The 16,247-nt window shown below is 36.6% G+C and overlaps 1 long non-coding RNA gene across 3 annotated transcripts in view; it reads left to right on the top strand.

Annotated features, from left to right (window-relative positions):
- The window catches only part of LOC103911767 (uncharacterized), a 39,616-nt gene extending 26,199 nt beyond the window's left edge, over nucleotides 1-13,417 (top strand). For 2 of the 3 annotated variants that reach the window (XR_012386457.1, XR_012386458.1), the window contains exons 5-8: nucleotides 202-318; nucleotides 3,326-3,527; nucleotides 3,682-3,842; nucleotides 11,719-13,417. This is a non-coding gene — a long non-coding RNA (uncharacterized lncRNA). Of the gene's footprint in view, nucleotides 1-201; nucleotides 319-706; nucleotides 842-3,325; nucleotides 3,528-3,627; nucleotides 3,843-11,718 lie in introns of all 3 variants that reach the window. The other variant, XR_012386459.1, reaches the window with a different exon arrangement.
- The last annotated feature ends 2,830 nt before the right edge of the window (nucleotides 13,418-16,247 follow it).

The raw sequence follows: 16,247 nt of genomic DNA, 5'->3' as shown, positions 1-16,247 counted from the left end.
GATAATGTTTAAAAAAGCACCTATTGATCAGCGCCCACCCGCTTCCGTAAACCTAACCAACAGAGTTTTGTTAAGCAATCCAGAAAAAGAAAAGCCCTCGCCTGATTTTTACTACTTTTCCAGATTTTACCACATTCTCACCATGTTATTTACTTGTTTACTTTATTTTTTGCCTTCTGTTTTTGTCTTACCTGAAACCAGTTCGCCGGACTGAAACCCTGTCATCACAGTCAACTCCTCCCTGCGTCTCAAGTCTGCCGACGTATGCTACAAGCCACTAGACAAACTGGTAACAGCGGGATAGCCATTCATACAGAGGTAAGCGGTCAGCTGGTAAGTGTGAAAATGAATGGCATCATACTGCCCGTCGTGTTCATTTTAAAGACGAAATGCAGCCATACGTACTTTTGGCTACATAATTCGCAATCTCCAGAAATGTATATAGAGCTTTATTTTCAGAATGAGGCTATGTTGGTTTTTAAGGCAAGTGACTGTGTGAGCATTTCAAGCCACTTTAAACAATAAAGGTACAAGAAATAATGTGTATAACTTTAAAGGGCACCTAGGTTACCCCTTTTTTCAGATTTTATACAAGTGTTTTGCATCTCCGTCATCAGAATGTGTCTGTAAAGTTTCAGCTCAAAACACCCATCAGATTTTTTATTATACCTTTTATAAGATTCTCTTTCATACATTTTTCCACCAGGGGGGTTGTTTTGTCATACTGCGCCTTTAAGGCTAGTCCTCCTCGCCTACCGTTTCTATGTGCATTTCTGCGTGGCTCTTCCCTCGGCTGCGTCAGACAACAGACAGACTTCAAGGAAGATCGCATGTAGCATTGGTGAGAAATACTACAGATTGAACTTTACCAATGAGTATTTGTTGTGGAGATACATCGATGAGTTACACGCAATGTAAATGTACAAAGTTCACGCGCGCGCACACACAGATACACACACATACAGACCGACACATACACACACACAGACAGACAGACAGACAGAGCGCGTTTAGATTTGCACTCTTTTTGCATGCAAATGTGACAGGATACAGCTTAGTCTCCACTGCTGTATGGATATCTGTTATGTTAATATAGAAAAGAAACCTGATTTAACGTCCACAAACTGGGATTGAAGCATCTTCCTTTATAATTGTTCTGACACGCTGCTGTGCTGATGAAGTAAAGCTGAAGTAAATTGCTGTACTTTATTACACACGTGCACTGTTTAAAACATTTTTAACATGTGAAACTTACTCTTGATCACATTTGATGATGATTGATGATCCTAGCGAACTGAACAGACCTTTTATTCCCGGTTGCTTTGTGCAAGTCTGTTCTTGTTGGTATGATTATACACGTGACTACCGGGACATGTTACTACGCAAAGCTGTCAATTAATTCGGTGGGCGGGGCGACCGCACTCTTACGTCAAGTTGCGGTCGGTCTGAAAACTGCTCCAATTGCTCCACCGTTTTTATGTTGTTAAATTGGACTGGGTGTGTTTATATCACCCCAATGTGACGGTCTGTACACTAGATCTACACATATGTCTGTCCAAACAGCTTAAAAAGTAGATTTTTCACCATAGGTGCCCTTTAAGAAAGATTTTTTTTTTTTATGTGCATGTACAATGAAGATACTCTATACAGTGTTATTTAACATTTGATTGTTTAATTTGTGCCTGCATCCTTCTAGAGTCCCAGATAACCATAAATTAGGACTTGTTTCATTTGAATCTTGGGTCTAAATGAACACCCCTTCAAGTAAAGTGTCACCCATTTGTCCATTCTAATAAAATTAAAGAAAATTCTGAAGTAAATACATATAAATGTTTAGATGTTTTATATATAGATAGTTATTTACTTATATATTTTATTCATTTGTTTTATATTTACAGATTAAACTCAACAAAGTTAAACGAAACTAAACTAAATTATTGGGACTATAAATAAACATTTTTACAATTCCTTTTGTTTACGATGAAAATGAGGTTTTCATGGATTCGTCATTTAATCATTGATGCTAATGAAGAGCCTTAATTTTCAATTCATTTCATCTTTATTTGTATAGCGCTTTTACAATGTAGATTGTCAAAGCAGCTTCACATAGAAGATTATAGTGAATGGAAACAGTGTCAGTTCAGTTTTCAGAGTTTACGTTCAGTTCAGGTCAGTGGGGTTTAATATTCACAGCTGAGAGTCCAAACACTGAAGAGTAATTATTATTTAACTATTAAATAGATCTTTTTGTTAAAAATGAAAATATGCTGTTAGTTTAATCACCTTTAGACCACGATTTAGGTGATTTTTTTTTTCTACAGAACGTAAAGGAAGATTTTTAGCTCTTTGGCGATTCAGTCAATGGTTACCATTCCTCTGAGAGTAAAAAATAAATAAATAAAAAGACAGCAAAATGAAATTAATACCCAAGGCTCCTGATAATACTTTGATATCTTTTGAAGTAAAATGATCAGTCTGTGACAGAAATTGAACATTTTTAACAACAATAATGTTCAATTTCTTGGATGGCCTGAGGGTGAGTACATTACCTGCAAATTTACGTTTTCGCTTGCACTTTCCCTATAAGCGTGTATGTCAGCCAGGTGTCACATTTGAACATATTCTTCAGGTTGTAGGGTCAGTTCTTACTTTATATATAAAAGATTGAGAGGCAAAAATGACAAGCTACTATGTCCACTTTTGATTTTGATACAGTTGAAGTCAAAATGATTAGCCCTCCTGTGAATTATTATTTATTTTATTTTTTTTTATATTTCCCAAATGATGTTTAACAGCAAGGAAATTTTCACAGTATGTCTGATAATATTTTTTCTTCTGGAAAAAATCTTATTTGTATTATTTTGGCTTGAATAAAAACAGCTTTTCATTTTTTTAAAGCCATTTTGAGGTCAATATTATTATTAGCCCCCTCACACCATTTTTATATTGTCTAGACTCTACAGGACAAACATCGTTATACAGTGACTTGCCTAATTACCCTTACTTGCCTAATTAGTTAAGCCTTTAAAAAGCACTTCAAGCAGAATACTAATGTCTTTAAAAATATCTAGTAAAATATTATGTGCTGTCATCATGGCAAAAACAAGAAATCAGTTATTAAAAATGAGTTATTAAAACTATTATATTTAGAAATGTGTTTAAAAAATCTTTACGTTAGGCAGAAATTGAGGAAAAATATACAGGGGGGCTAATAATTCTGCCTTCAACTATCAACAAATCATTTCACAAAATAGCTCAGTGTTGTCTGATCAGATCTCGTTGTTATCTCGCAAACTGAATTTGTATCACGTCTGTCTGTCCACAGAGAGTCTGGCGGGGACTGGCATATGGATGGAGCTTCAGATGCAAGCGGTGGGGCAGAGCTATGCATGTCAATAGGACAGAGGCGTCGCTCCTCCTGGGACGGTCTTATCTCTTCCGCTCGCTGCACTGAAGACACAGAGCACAGATAATAGATGGGTGCTAAGCAGAGCATGACTGTCTGCCACAGCTCCCTGTCGCTATCGGTTTGTATCTTCGATGGGAATTGTGTTTTGGTAATAACGAATTTTGCGTTCTTAGTCATTGATCTTCATTGATCCATTTTGATCTCTGTGTCTCTTAAAGGGACAGTTCATAAAAAAAAAAAAGAATGAAATATTGTCATCATTTATTTACCAGCTCGTTGTTCCAAACCTGTAAGAACTGATTTGTCTGCGCAGAGAAGGTCATGGCGGTACAAAGTATTGATCTTCATTGGAAGTAAATTTCAAAAAATGTTGTGATGGTGAAAATGAGAAAACCACACGAGGAATGTACAAGCAGCTAGAGAACAAACAGAGGTAAGAAATAATATATCATATACAGTTGAAGGCAGAATTCTTAGCCCCCCTGAATTATCAGCCCCCCTTTTTATTTTTATTTTTTCCCAATTTCTGTTCAACAGAGAGCAGATTTTTTTCAACACATTTCTGCATATAATAGTTTTATTAACTCATCTCTAATAACTGATTTATTTTATCTTTGTCATGATGACAGTAAATAATATTTGACTAGATATTTTTTTCAGAAACTTCTACACAGCTTAAAGTGACATTTAAAAACTAAACTAGGTTAATTAGGTTAACTAGGCAGGTTATGGTAATTAGGCAAGTTATTGTATGATGATGGTTTGTTCTGTAAACTATCGAAAATATATAGCTTAAAGGGGCTAATAATTTTGTCCCTAAAATGTTTTTTTTTAATTAATAACTACTTTTATTCTAGCCAAAATAAAACTAATAAGACTTTCTCCAGAAGACAAATTATTATCAGACATACTGTAAAAATTTCATTGCTCTGTTAAACATCATTTGGGAAATATTTAAAAAATAAATAAAAAATTCAAAGGGGGGCTAATAATTCTGACTTCAACTGTATATAAAAAAAAAATTATTCATACCCCTAGCAAATGTACATTTTTATTTATTTTTTATCTTTTTGGACCGGAAATGAAACAGGCTTCCCCCAAAAGATAATAGGATGATGTACAAGAGACATCATTGTGGGGAAAAAAAACATTTCTCAGGTTTATTGACATTTGAACGACTTTTCAATCCTTTCTTTTATTTGTTCTTCTGCTTAGTTGCTTATTCATCAGGGGTCGCCACCACAGCGGAATAAACCCCCAACATATATATATATGTTTTACAAACCCAGGCCCATTATTATTATTATTATTATTATTATTATTATTATTATTATTATTATTATTATTATTATTATTATTATTATTATTATTAGTGATATTAAATATTTTGGCAACGCGGTGGCGCAGTAGGTAGTGCTGTCGCCTCACAGCACGAAGGTCGCTGGTTCGAGTCTCAGCTGGGTCAGTTGGCATTTCTGTGTGGGTGTACCCCACAAGTCTAAAGACGTGCTATAGCAAAGTCCCTTTAAGGTAAGTCATTCTTTGAAATGCCAGAATCTCGGAGTTATCTTTGATCCACTCTTGCAGTTTGACAAACATGTAAATGCGGTTGTGAAGAGCAGTTTCTTCCAGCTTAGATTGGTGGCAAAAGTTAAACGCTTTCTTTCTAAAAAAGATTTAGAAATCGTAACCCATGCTTTAATCTCCTCTCGGTTAGACTACTGCAATTCTTTGTATATTGGCCTACCTCAGTCAACACTCTCTCGGCTACAGCTGGTCCAAAATGCAGCCGCCTGATTAATAAGAGGAACTAAGAAAAGAGATCATATCTCCCCTGTCCTTGCCTCATTGCACTGGCTACCTATAAAATACAGGGTTGATTTTAAAATTCTTCTTTTCACTTATAAAGCTTTGCACAATTCTGCCCCGGCCTATGTCAGCGAGCTTATTAGGCCATATACAGCTTGTAGATTCTTAAGATCACATGATCAGTTTCTTTTGTCTGTCCCTCGGTCTCGCTGCAAGTCAAAGGGTGATCGAGCTTTCAGTGTTGCGGCCCCAAGGCTCTGGAATAGTCTCCCTCTGAACATCAGAATCTCTCCTTCTTTGGATGCTTTTAAATCTAACTTAAAGACACATTTTTACTCTCTTGCCTTTGACTGATGCATGCATGTTATTTTTGTATTATTTATATTTTAGTATTATTTTTAAATATATTTTATTGTATTTTTAATACCAGTTATTTTTAGTTTTATTGTCTAGTTTATTTTATTGTATAGCACTTTGGATCAACTACGGTTGTGTTAAATTGTGCTCTATAAATAAAGTTTGCCTTGCCTTGCCTTGCCTCTCGGGCAGTATGCTTGGACATTCTGTTTGAATGGGGAAACATCAAATTCTCCAAAAATACTTGCCAAGCTTGCGATTACATTTCATATTACGAACAACCAATAAAATTAAACAACAATTGTCTATTTAGTTTAATTTCTAAATGTTCGATTCACACAAAATCTGCAGAAGCTCATGTCTAGTCCAAGCCCCTGCTCCTGAGAATTGTCATTCTATATAGATCGCTGATTGGCTTCTGTACTAGAAGGCGGGCTTTATTCACCATATAGCGATCGCTGATTGGCTCCTGTACTTTTACATTTGGCAAGATTTTACAATAATAATAGATTTAGTTTACTGTAAATGATCATTTTCTGATAGTTTCAAGCATTGTGAGTTCATTTTGAGTGAGTACATTTCAAGTCAAGTCAGAATAAAAAATTGACTTTCTTTTTTCACCATTCACCAGAGTATTCGCTTGCTTCATCAATGTGCAAGGATGCCAGTTAGAGGGCATTTTCTGCCTGTAGACATACAATATATTGGCGGCGTTCCACTGTCAGCTCAGATGCCCACCGGGGACCGCTAGTACCCGTCCTCCGTCCCACTGTGTCTGATCCTGTCCTTTGGGTCTTTATAATTGCTCGAGCTAATGCCGGCGCTCAGGCTCATGAGTGAATGCTGCTGGATTTTGATAAGAACAGCGCCTTGGCTGATTTTCCCTCTAATCCATAAAACTGTAAATAATCTGAGGTTTCTTGTTCCCCCGATGCGTGTCATTCTGCATCTGAATTCAGTTCTTTTCAGTGATAGATTTCGCTTGGAGAGTCAGAGAAACACACAGATTTATTTCTTAATACTCATGGAGACATTGTCTATATATAGCCTCTTTATTCATCAAGGGTCGCCACAGCGGAATGAACCATCAACTTATCTAGCATCAGGGGATGCCTTTGAAGCTGCAACCCAGTACTGGGAATAATCCATACACACTCATTCACACAGATGAGGCCAATTTTTTAGCCAACCAGGGGAGAACATGCAAACTCCACACAAAAGTGCTAACTGACCCAGCCGGGACTCAAACCAATGACTTCTTGCTGTGAGGCGGCAGTGCTAACCACTGAGCGTCTTTGAGATGCATTATAGGACTTGATTTTTCTTTCAACAACATTTGAAGCTGGAAAAAGTTACTTTTATTAATATTTGTAATTATTTGTTATGATCTAGTGTCTTGGGTTGATGTTGTAAATTATGGTACAAACCTGGTGAACTTTTTTTTTCACGTTACAGACTTAATCATATATATTTATTATTTATATATATATATATATATATATATATATATATTTATTTATTTATTTATAATTATTTATTTATAATTATTTATTGTACTATATATTGTGTGTATAATGCGGTGGTTCAGTAGGTAGTACTGTCGCCTCACAGCAAGAAGGTCGCTGGTTCGAGCCTTGGCTGGGTCAGTTGGCATTTCTGTGTGGAGTTTGCATGTTCTCCCCGCGTTCGCGTGAGTTTCCTCTGGGTGCTCCGGTTTCTTGCACAGTCCAAAGACATGCGGTACAGGTGAATTTGGTAGGCACTTTGATAAACTTCACAATTGAATTTTCAACATCAAAAGTTGACAGAGCAGAGATTTAAGCCCCGATGTAATTCACAACTGTAAATAATCAGAAAACACCTGGGACAAACAAATAACAAAATAGGGACGTTTTTATGGACATATTTGTTTACATTCAAATATATATATTTTTTCTGACTACTTGTATTAACAAAAATGAAGGATGACAAAAAAAACTATTGTGGTTATTATTACATTGTAAAACCCAAAAGTAGACTTTATCAAATGAAATGAGAGTAGTTAACCCAAACTGAGTGAAAGTTAATTCTACTAAGAATTTTAAAACTCAGTGTTGAAGATAATCAGTGAATTAAATACCTCATTACTTCAACTTAAATGGAGTAAGTTCACAGTACTCATTGGGATAATTTTTTTAAACTTAAATGGTTTGTTGCAATTGGTTTACTTATATGATTTAAGTTACCTTAAATATACTTTACAGTGTAATAATTTGTCAACTTTTTAGCATTTAATTCATTCAACAGGTTATTGACTGAGTTTATTTAAAATGATAGGTTCTGTAGGTTGTTTTGGTTGAAATCAGTTGCTCAAATAATAAATAGGAAAACAAATGATATTTTTATCCTTATTTGTTGGTAATCCCTTCAAAAAACATCTGATCTCTAGCTCAAAAAGCAAAATGAAATCTTGATTATGATCCGTTTAGCTATTTACAAGTATTAGGCCTACCTTCAAGGGCATTTTTTAAAATATATAATTATTTATTTATGTTTAAGGCGACGCGGTGTAGGTAGTGCTGTCGCCTCACATCAAGAAGGTCGCTGGTTTGAGCTTCGGCTGGGTCAGTTGGTGTTTCTGTGTGGAGTTTGCATGTTCTCCCTGCGTTCGCATGGGTTTCCTCCGGGTGCTCCCGTTTCCCCCACAGTCCAAAGACATGCGGTACAGGTGAATTAGGTATGCTAAATTGTCCGTAGTGTATGAGTTTGAATGAGTGTGTATGGATGTTTCCCAGAAATGGGTTGCAGCTGGAAGGGCATCCGCAGCTTAAAATATATGCTGGATAAGTTGGCGGTTCATTCCGCTGTGGCGATCCCGGATTAATAAAGGGACTACAGGGTCAACAGTCCTGAGTGCTTTCAGTCTCGAGTGTGAACTTCCTATTCAACTTAGCTTTAGATGCGCTTAATTCCCATTTCACACCAGAAGGCCAAATGTTAACGCACAGCATTCACTGACAAGGCCGTCTGAAGCGTTTTTGATCAGACTGTGTGTTAACATGAGGACTAAAGGGTCATGCTGATAATGAATCTCCATCTCACCCTCAGTCTGCTCTTCTGCTTTTGACAAGAATGTCACGTTTGAAGGAGCGTCGTGACTGAAAACGGCACATGCCAGTCAGGATTATCCTCTAGGCATTATGGGAAGGTTTACACAGCGGAGCATGTCAGAGAAACAGTCCATGGAGTGCAGCTCTCTCTTTCTGTATTTCCCTTTTCTCCCGCTTGAGATGATGCTCTCTGCATAGTAATCTGAGTCTCAGGGGTCTCCGTTTTTCTTCTGACAGCTCAGACTGAATCGCCTACGAGTGGACTAGAAACTTTCCATCCTGTTATACAGAAAGGTGTGTTCAGGAACTGAATATTTGTAAACCGAGAACATTTATTCACTATTTAAACATTCTGAAGTGGTTATAAAACCCCCTGTTGTACATAAAAGAAGGTATTTTGAAGAAAGCTGAAACCTGTCATCATTGACATGCACAGTAGGAAAAAACACATGCTATGGAAGGCAATAGTTACCGCTTTTCATTTGTGTTCCACATAAAAAAGAAACTCATAAAGGTTTGGAAGCACTTGGGGGTGGGTAAATAATGAATACATCTTAATTTTAGTGTGAACTATCCCTTTAAGACAGTGGTTCCCAAGGTGGGGGTCGGGATAGGGTTTAGGTAAAGCCAATTGCCAATTATAGAGGGGAGGGGGGGTAAAATCACTTTCTGGCCTTTAGATATTTGGCATGGAGTATATAATATATATATATATTGCGATCATGATTTTCAAATGTATTATATCGCTTTGTAAGCGTTTATTATTACCATTTGTGGAACAGTTTGATATATCACTTGGACCCGGATGCCGCTTCGTGTGACGTCACAAGCGGAACTGCATATAACGTTCAAAAGTACAATGTGTAGATGTACTGTAAGTACTTTTAAGTTTCGAATTTATTATAAAATATTATTTCTTAACTATAAAGCTTTAAATAATCTAGCTCCTGTTTATCTTTTTTTAATTATTTTTTCTGGGTTTTCAACTTTATTGGATAGGACAGTAGAACTTTAACAGGAAAGCATGGGGAGCAGAGAAAAGGGAAGGATCAGCATAGGACCGCAAGGCAGGAATCGAACTCGGATCGCCGTGAGCACCGGAGGGCATGCATCGACGCACTAACCACTGGCGCCGACAGCTCCCGTTTATCTAACCAATATTCTGTCTCGTTACAATTCAACCTGCTCTTTAAGATCTCAAAACTCAGGGCTTCTTTTAGTACCTAGAATAGCCGAGAATAGTCGAGTAAAGGAGGTCGAGCCTTCTCATATATGGCTCCTAAACTCTGGAATAGCCTACCTGATAATGTCTGAGGCTCAGACACACCCTCGCAGTTCAAAACTAGATTAAAATCTTTTTAGTAAAGCATACACTCAATGCTTCACATAGTGGTATGATGCATGAATGTGCTCCACGCAGATTTTTGCATCTCGATTATATACACTATGAACAGCAGCTACGCTAATTATTCTCTTTATTCTCTATTTCCACCTGGGGATACTCGTCCCGAGGCCCCCAGAGATTTTGCAGCGCCACTGATGTGATCCAAGACCTGTGAAGAGATGATCCCAGGGTTTCCATAATCCCGGACCAGGCTGTATCTGGAGCGGTTTCTCTCGAGGTTTTTTATCCTTCACTTTCGCCAGTTATTGAATTTTTTTCCTCACCGCTGTCGCCACTGGCTTGCATGGTTCGGGACTTGTAGAGCTGCGCATCCATGGATTTACTCTTCAGTGTTTGAACTCTCAGCAGTGAATATTTAACCACACTAAACTGAACTTAAACTCTGAAAACCGGACTGACACTGTTTCAATTTACTATAATCTTCTACGTGAAGGTGTTTTGACACAATCTACATTGTAAAAGTCCTATAAAAATAAAGAGGAATTGAATTGAATTTTAAAGATGGGTGTATTAACACAATAAGTTAATGAAATATGGTAGTTTACCTTTAAAATGTAGAAATTTATTTGACAAATTTTACCGTGTTTTTACTGGTCAAACTTTGGCAACCACAGCTGCCAGTTTTTACTGTAATTTGACAGATTTTTTTACAGGGTGTAAGTGTTCTGTAAAACATTTTGAGATTGTAAATGCTGATGTGGTCGATTCATGTGAAAATCTTCTCATTGTTACCAGTTTTGATTTTGCCACAAACCCGCAGCATTTGGTGTAGTCTTGCGGGTATCAGAGCAGAAATGAAAGCTGCCGTACTCTACATTGCCTCCTTTTATGTTTTTATGTAAATCGGGCAATATGAGATCAAAAGATCAGAAAAGGTCCATTCATATACAGTACACGTACACCCAACCATAGACCCTCTTCTCAAAGGCTTTACAAAAGCTGATAGAATGTGTTTTCATGAAACTGTTTGAATGCGTATTAATGTGCACCCTAAAAATGCTGGGTTGTCATAACCCAATGTTGGGTCAAAAACCAGTGTTATTTAACCCCAGTGTTGGGTTTGCCCATATTTGACCCAATGTTGGGTCACAAAAACTCAACGCATTAGTGTAAGATCTGTCTTTTGCCTCAATTATTAACATTCATGACCAAAGAAATGTATGATTCATACATTAATTTTCTTTTTGGCTTAGCAATCGATTATAAAACTAAATTTTTAATTAAATTGAGCTTTTCTTAGAGAAACTACAGATCAACAATACATTCAGTTGATATTTTTAGGTTTGAATTAAAGTTTTAAAACATTTTCTAAGGTTTAATTGTTTAAAATGGTCTGAGTATACTATTTCAGTGTTTCAACCTCAAATTTTTTTTCCCAGTGCTGGGTTGCAGCTGGAAAGGCATCAGCTGTGTAAAACATATGCTGGATAAGTTGGTGGTTCATTGCGCTGTGTCAACCCCTGATAAATAAAGGGACTAAGCCAAAGAAAAATGAATGAATGAACATCCAAATTTTAGTTTCATTCTTTGTTACTCGCATCTGCTTGGTAATTAATTGTACAATTTTGTTGATTTTTTTTTATCTCCTAGAAGTTGTAGGTACTACATAAATGCATATTTAATCACTGTCTTGTCTCTTTTCACTACAGTTATGCAGTTAACTTTTACCAGAGCAACTCGAGTCATGCCAGCTGAGCTTCAGGAAAGTGTGAAACTCCATCAGACTATTGGCAGCACACAGCCCTCAGCTATAAACTGGCAACGACACAGCACAGCAAATACGAGGGAAAACTGGAAATTTATAGCCGTACCTGAGCTGCCGCTGCTGCTGGATTGTCGGCTGCAGTGCATCACAATAATAGAATGGCAAGCATCCAATTCAATCTAGCTCTCAGGCACCTCAAATGTACATTCATATACAGTTGAAGTCAGAATTGTTAGCCCTCCTGAATTATTAAATAATTTATTTATTTTATCTTTAATATGATGACGGTACATAATATTTTACTAGATAATTTTCAAGATACTAGTATTTAGCTTAAAGTGACATTTAAAATCTTAATTAGGCAGGTTAGGGTAATTAGGCAAGTCACTGTATAAAGATAGTTTGTTCTGTAATCGACTGAAAAAATATTGCTTAAGGGGCTAAAAATTTTGGCAAATTTTGAACTGCTTTTATTCTAGCCGAAATAAAACAACTAAGAACTAAGTTCACTGTACCCAAATGGCCTCCAGTCACCAGACCTCAACCCAACAGAGCACATTTGGGATGTGGTGGCACGAGAGATTCGCATTATGGATGTGCAGCTGACAAATCTGCAGCAACTGCGTGATGCTATCATGTCAATATGGACCAAAATCTCTGAGGAATATTTCAAGTACCTTGTTGAATCTATGAACGATTAAGGGAGATCTAAGGGAGTCCAACCCGATACTAGTAAGGTGTACCTAATAAAGTGGCCAGTGAGCGTACGTCATCCAATCAGAATCAAGCATTGAACATCTCCTTTTTTATAAAATACATTTAAAGAACTATTAGTCAGATTGCAGTTACATTTATTGATTGCATAATGTGAATTCTTGTTGTGAAATATGATATCTTAGTAGCACTAATTATAGATTCAGTGTGAAACAAACAAACATTTGAAACCTAAACTGGAATACTTCAGTAGAGTACTGTCATTTTCATGTTTAATAATGTTTATTTGTGTAATTCAGGAAGCATTTGACTCCATTATAAGACTCCGCTTTTAAGTTTATCTTTAAAACTTTGCTAACCGTTTACATTCACAAACAGCTCAACAATAAAGGCAAAGCACAGCAGGGGCCCTTCAAATCTGCGCTAAATTGTGTTTGTTGTTGTGAATGCTTCTTTCCATGTGATCCTGAGCTGTTTGTGTATGACATATTGAATTCTGGCCTGCTGTATTTTATTGTAATGAGAACTTTAATTGGATTTACAGCGGCTTTGTAGTCTGACACCTGCAGAGAATCTCATTTCTCAAGAAGTCCCCGGTCAAGGCTCATGCTGTAAGATATTCAATTCGGAGCGCGCTTTGCTGGAGTCAGACTTAAATTAGAGCCCACGCTGGTGCAAATATCCCCAGTATCTAGAAATGCAAACATGTATTGCAACTAGTATTTCTTGTGAATCATGGCTGTTGACAAGACTGTGTCCTGCTGTGTGACACACTGCTTTTCTTCCTCCAATTTTTCTTAGTTGTTATAATTAATATTCAAGCATTATGCTTTACCTAAATGTACATTATACTCAAAAATCCATTGTTTGCACTGCAGGTTTCATATGAATTGCAAAACAGGGCGATTAAATATAGCGATTTAAAACAGTCATCCAAAATGAACACTGTATTTATTTTATAAATTAATTTAACTTCGGCCTAGTCTCTTATTTATCAGAGGTTGCCACAGCGGGATGAACTGCCAACTATTCCATCATATGTTTTACACAGCAGGCGCCTTTCCAGCCGCAACACAGTACTGGGAAACACCAATACACACTTAGATTTGCACACACACTCATACACTACGGCCAATTTAGTTTATTCAATTCACTATAGGTGTAGATATAGGTGGGGTGCAGCTGGAAGGGTATCCGCTGTGTAAAACATATGCTGGATAAGTTGGCAGTTCATTCCGCTGTGGTAGCCCCTGATGAATAAAGGTACTAAGCAAAAGGAAATGAATGAATGAATGAATGAATAGTGCTTTCACATACATTGGAAACATTCTCAAAAATGATCCCTGTCCACACAGGTTTATTATTCATGCCAGGTCTGTAGATGGCGCTGTTACTTTGTAAGGGAACACGATGGGCCCTATCATACACCCGGCGTAATGTGATGCAAAGCACAACGCAATTGTTTTAAAAAGGTTGTTTAATAGACCAGAACAAGCTGGTCTATTGTCCAGTGCAGAGCGCGTTAGTTATGCGCCTTGCTTACACACTGCTTAATACACACAAGATGTAGAGCAATACACAAATATCCTTACATTTGAAAAAGAATTTAAATATTAAGGATATATATATATATAGGATATAATAAGGATATAAATATAAAGGATTAAAATATTACAAAACATATAATTTTCTAGCCTACATAAATATAAAAACAAACTTTCATGCCTTCTTCATCTCGGTTTTTTATTTTTTTTTTCAGTTTATTCGTGACTATTTGCTTTTGTACAATGTTATTATTATTATCAGTGTTATTTATTATATGCATATTTATATTTGTTTTATTAAAAACAAGCTTAGATTTGTCCATCTTGCAGGTTTTAGACCATACGTGGCACAGCATGTGTACTTGGATATAACTCAGTTTTTTGAGCACACTTTGTTAATATTGTTCATTTTTTCGTTTGCTGGAAATTAGAACTGAATTTAGAAACAATTTTTAAACAAATCTTTGCGCTTAACAAACAAAACTAATTATTTATAGGGTAATTGATGTCTGTGCGTACAAGGTTTCCCTATCCACGAGAGTGAAAGTGAAAGTAGATGAGAGGCCTTCTCTCTTATTCTCTTGCTGTAGATGATCTGTTTAACTGTTTTCTCTCTTGTGAAGCGTTCAGTTTTTCCACTTATAAAGTCCGTCATGTAAATAGCAAATACGCTATGGCGTGATGCAACTGACTCTTAAAGGGAATGGGAGATGAGACTGATTGGTTTAATCTCAAAACACCTATAACTCATTAAGAAATAAGCTTAACCCTTTTAGACCATGCGCCACGGTGCAAAGCCTATTTTTCCATTCTTTTATTAGCAAAAGTGGTTTCTGACACGCCCTAATTGCGTTTGCGCCCTGCGCTTTGCACTTTGCGCATGGATCGTCAAAATAGAGCCCTATGTGTCAATGAACATACAGTCCTGTATTTTGCCATCGTTGTTTTCATTGTTAAAGGTCCCATGAAGTGCTTGGAAATGTGCATTTTTATATGATTTTTAGCCTAATCTCAACCGAAACACGAAGAGAGGGTGGGACATAGTGTAGCTCCTCCCCTTTATGAAAAACAGCCAATAACATTTTGTTTTATGAACGCTCTGTCGGTGAGAGTGGTTGAACTCAACCGCATCAAGTGAAAAACAAATGCGTCTTTAAGGGGGCGGGGCATACTAGAGAGCATTTGATTGGTTATGATTTAATGAGAACCTTAAGTATGAGGTAACGTTGATCCATTTAGGCGGAAGTGGCAAACTACAAGCTTTACATGTTTAAAACAGTTTTATATTTTCTAAATGCAAGATTTAGTCACAGTTTTGGGGTACACTAGCTTATAGTTATGTTTAAAGCAGTAACAATACAGACACTAAGATCAAAAAATCTTTATTTTTAATTTCATATGTGGTTTCACTGTCCACCTTACTTTTCAATGCAGAAATGAATGTGTGAGACTACAGATTCTTCATTAGCGCTATATGGAAAGAACGTAGACAATAATAAAGTGCTCAACATTGTTCATTTCGTCGATGACGTTAAAGATGACACGTTCACAAACAGAAACTTGACAGGTCTTCTGTTTCAGTTGCAGTGTTGGGAATAGTTACTTTTGAAAGTAATGCATTACATTATACAGGTGTCAAATCCAGTTCCTGGATGGCCGCAGCTCTGCACAGTTTAGTTTAACCCTAATTAAACACACTTAATAAAACTGAGTCGTTCAGGCTTGTTAGAAACCTACAGTTGAGTGTGTTAAAGCAGGGTAGGAACTAAAGGAATTTGTGCAGAGCTGCAGCCCTCCAGGAACTGGATTTGACACCTGTGCATTACAATATTTAATTACTCCCCAAAAAAGCTAGTTGAGTTACTTTTTATGGAAAGTAATGCTTTACATACTTTTGAGTTACCTTTTTATTTCTGGCTGACACTTGATCTCTTTCAGAACTTGTTTTTTTCCCTTTCTTTTTTTAATAGAGTTCTGTAATTAACAAAGCACTGTATAACCTACACCTACATTTACCTTTACAAAAAACAAAAAATAGGATAATGTTAGCTGAGAATTTCCTAATCCCAGAGCTTTACATGTTGTATGTACAAATTAATGAAAGATTAAAGCAATGTGTTCCCTACTTTTGTACTGTTTGTCTTAAGTAAAATCACTGTCCACTGAGAATATAATCCCCTTTTTCTTTTCTTCAAGGTTTTCAAAATAATGAACA

Source organism: Danio rerio, chromosome 10 (assembly GCF_049306965.1).
Source record: "Danio rerio strain Tuebingen ecotype United States chromosome 10, GRCz12tu, whole genome shotgun sequence".
In the NCBI taxonomy this organism is placed as follows: domain Eukaryota; kingdom Metazoa; phylum Chordata; class Actinopteri; order Cypriniformes; family Danionidae; genus Danio; species Danio rerio.
Note: the sequence above shows the minus strand (reverse complement) of the source record. Positions and strands in the feature narration are given on the sequence as shown.